This window comes from Gossypium arboreum, chromosome 12 (assembly GCF_025698485.1).
Source record: "Gossypium arboreum isolate Shixiya-1 chromosome 12, ASM2569848v2, whole genome shotgun sequence".
Lineage (NCBI taxonomy): Eukaryota > Viridiplantae > Streptophyta > Magnoliopsida > Malvales > Malvaceae > Gossypium > Gossypium arboreum.
In genome coordinates, this window is record NC_069081.1 from 72,291,197 (window position 1) to 72,295,415 (window position 4,219).

At 37.9% G+C, this 4,219-nt stretch overlaps 1 non-coding gene across 1 annotated transcript; it reads right to left on the reverse strand.

The window, feature by feature from the left end:
* Window positions 1-1,859: 1,859 nt before the first annotated feature.
* Window positions 1,860-1,966, reverse strand: LOC128285825 (small nucleolar RNA R71). The gene has a single exon (XR_008276373.1). It is a non-coding gene; the product is annotated as a small nucleolar RNA R71 (small nucleolar RNA).
* Between the last annotated feature and the right edge of the window lie 2,253 nt (window positions 1,967-4,219).

The following is a 4,219-nucleotide window of genomic DNA, read 5'->3' on the forward strand; positions in this document are numbered from 1 at the left end:
AGGCATTCTAAAGCCTATTTAAACACTTGAGGAGGCACTTACGAAGGGAGACGCAGAGTAAGAGGCAAGGAATTACTCAAGTGCACAGGGGTGTGTCACACGGGCATGTCCCTACCGAGCCCAAGTATAGCCCTATTTGAAAAAGGCCAATTTTAAGGGCTCTTAGGCATTCTAAAGCCTATTTAAACACCGGAGGAGGCACTTAGGAAGGGAGATGCAGAGTAAGAGGCAAGGAATTACTCAAGGGAAGTCGATTGGTCCATCTTAGAAGCCGGATTCATCATCAAGACTAAAGATCTCCCTTCAACTTCCATTTAGGGGTTTTGGGTCTTCTTTATATTTTGTATTCATTATTCTTCTGAGATGTTTTCTTCTATAATTATGAACTAAACCCCCTAAATACCTAAGGGGAATGAAACCTAAGACGAATCTTGTTATTATTATCTGAATTGTATGATAAATATTTGACTTGTTCTTAATTATGTGTTCTTAATTCTTGTTTTAATATTTCAAGATATTGATTGAAGTTAATGCTCTTATTCAGAGGAGGAATAGACCCTGTCTAAGAATAAATCTATTATAATTAAGCGGAGTTGATTGCACGCCTAGAGATAGGGTGATAAGAGTTTGCCGGATTATGGTGAAACCTAATAAGGGGATCCATAGATCGAGTTAATGCAACACTAGGTATTAATTAGAAAGAGATTTCAATTAATCAACCTAAGGTTAGACGTTATTAGTCTCGAGAGAGATAATAATATAACTTAGGGATTTTTAAGAATCAAGTCAAATGAATAAATCGTCTAATTCAGAGTCAAATAACAAGTGAAGTCTAGGTGGATTTTTCCTTGGGTATTGTCTTAATCAATCAAATTTTCCCAAAAGCTTTTCCCCAATTTCCCTCTGTGCACTCTTAGTTTAGTTAATTAATTTAGATAAACAAATCCCTTAATTTTTAGGGTAGATAATAAAAAGAAAGTAATTACTAGTACTCTTGGTTCCTTTGGGTTCGACAATCCGGCCTTGTTAAAGCTATACTACTGTTCGATAGGTACACTTTCCTTCATCGTGATAATAGTTAGTTTCAAGAATGCTTAATTATAAATTTTTAAAACCTATCGTGAATATCACCTATCAAGTTTTTGGCGCCATTGCCGGGGAACTAAGATATTAGGAACACTCGATTTTTATTACTTTAGCCATTTTACTTTTATTGCAATTTAATTTTTTATTTTTATTTTCTTTTCTAATTCTTCATTTATTTTCTTCTGACAGGTTTTTCTAGTTTATGACCAGAAGAAACCCGTCAGGACCATTAATGTTTGATAGTGAGATTGATCGCACAGTTTGCAGAAATCGAAGAGAAAGAAAGTGAAGCTTACGATACATAAAAGAAGAGCAAGAGGACGATACTTCAACCACAACCGAGGAGATGGCTGAAAACTAAAAAAATCCACTATCTTCTGCAATTACTGCTAATCAGAATCCTGCTCACATACTATGTATGATTCTGCTAAACCTTCTTTAACAGGAACTAAATCGATCATAGTTAGGCCTGCTGTTGCTGCAAATACTTTTGAACTGAAACCTAATACAATTTAAATGATACAGCAATTTGTTTAGTTTGATGGTTTGCAGGGCGAAGATCCCAACGCTCACTTGGCAAACTTTTTGGACTATGTGATACATTTAAAATTAATGGCGTTTCTGATGATGCCATTTGCCTTCAGTTATTCCCTTTTTTGTTGAGGAATAAGGCTAAACAGTGGTTGAACTCGTTACCATAAGGGTCAATCACTACTTGGGAACAAATGACCGAAAAATTTTTATTAAAATATTTTTCACCGGCTAAAATAGCCAAATTACGTAATGATATCTCCTCTTTTGTGCAGATGGATTTAGAAACACTTTACGATGCATAGGAGAGATACAAAGACCTTTTGAGAAGGTGCCCTCACCATGGGCTACCACTTTGGCTACAGGTTCAAACGTTTCATAATGGCCTGAATCCTTCGACTCGATAAATGATCGATGCAGCGGCTGGAGGAACCATCAATAATAAGACACCTGAAGATACTTATGAATCTATAGAAGAGATGTTACTGAATGATTATCAGTGGTAAGTCTTGAGGACAAAGCCAACGAAAACAGCTGGCATTTTTATCGTCGATTCGGTTACCATGCTCTCCAATCAGGTAGAACTTTTGAATAAAAAATTGACGGTTTTCTTGGTTCTTCACAGGTTTAATGAATAATAAAGTATGAAGCAAGTGGAGTTGGATCAAGCAATTCAGAATACCCACCCTATGGCCAAAACATGGAGAACGAGCAGTTAAATTACATGGGTAATAATCCTCGATCTCAAAATAATCCTTATAGTAATACTTACAATGCAGGTTGGAGGAACCACCCAAAATTTCTCATGGGGAGGCCAAGGGAATCAATGACCACCACCACCTCCAGGCTTCCAAAAACCACCCTACCAACAAGAGAAAAAGCCAAAACTTGAAGAGATGCTAACAAAATTCATCTTAGTGTTAGAGACTCTTTTTCAGAATACCGAGACAACACTTAAAAATCAACAAGTGTCGATCTAAGGGCTCGAAACTCAGATAGGTCAGCTCGCTAAATTGATATTTGAACGACCATAAGGTAGCCTGCCGAGTAACACTAAATCTAACCTAAGGGAGCAAATCAATGAAATTACCATTCAATATGAGGAAGGTTTAGTTGCACCTGAACCAGAACAGAAGCAAGAAACTGTGGTAAGTAAAGGTATGGGTGAGGTGGACCACAATGACTAGAAACCGGGAAGTAAAGAGTACAAACCTCGTGTGCCATACCCAAACGCGACAAGGAAAGACTGTACAGAAGAATAATTCGGTAAATTCCTTAAATTATTAAAGAAGTTACATATTAACTTACCGTTTATAAGCTCTTTCGCAGATGCCAAACGCAGTCAAATTCCTAAAGGAGCTTTTAACAAATAAGCGAAAGTTGGATGAGGCGTCACATGTGGAGCTGAATGCGGTTTGCTCAGCCATACTACAGAATAAGTTGGCCAACAAATTAAAAGATCCAGGGAGTTTTACAATTCCCTGTTTAATTGGTAGCCTTGATGTTAATAATGCTTTGGCTGATTTAGGGGCTAGTATCAATGTCATGCCTTACAAAATGTTTAAACAACTAGGTCTTGGGAAACCAAAACAAACTAGGATGAGTATTCAATCAGTCGATAAAACAATCAGATTTCCTAGGGGGATTATTGAAGATGTAGTCGTTAAAATTGACAAATTTATATCCCCAGTTGATTTTGTTGTTCTAGACATAGAAGAGGATAGTAATGTTCCTTTAATTTTAGGGAGGCCGTTTTTAGCAACCGTTAGAACAATAATTGATGTTGGCACAGGTGAACCTACACTTCGTGTGGGAGACGAAACAATCGCCCTTCAAGCTCGTAATTCGAGTAACACATCAAAAATTGAAGGTGGTTGTATAAATCATTCTACTAAAATTGACCATGTGGTGCAACATACTTTGCAAGAAATAAGTTCGAAGAACTACACGAGCCATGTTCAAGCAACAACAAAGGACCTACCTATAAAGAACGGAGGCTACAAATTAAGGAACTAGATGAATGGCAGACACAAAAACCAAGAACACCTAATAAATCAAAACCGAGCCAGGACGAGCTCAATACATCACCAAATCAACTTAAGGTTGGAGACAAAGTACTACTAGATGAACAGATCCTCGCATTACCACTTCTGAACCTACTGAAGAAATTCCCCTCACACTATCAGTATTTTCCATATGGTACAGTTGAGGTAATTCACCCCAAATTGGAACTTTTAAGGTAAACAATACTCGTCTTAAACCTTATATTGATAAAGTTGATAGCAGGGATGAGGAGTGTAAACTCCTCGACCCACCATGATCACACACCAGAGACGTAAGTCAAGCTTATACTATAAATAAGCGCTTCTCGAGAAGCAACCCGAGCACTAACAGTAATGATTATTTAAATTCTAGTTTTTAACATCTAACCTACTAACTGAGTCTTGAAACATTGGGTTTTCCCATCCACACGGCCAGGCACATGGGTGTGCCTTAGGCCGTGCACACACCACAGGAAGAGACACGGCCGAGCGATACAGCCGTGTGAAAACAGGGCAAAAATTTTTCCTCAACATGGGATGCGACAAGTTGCCACGACCGT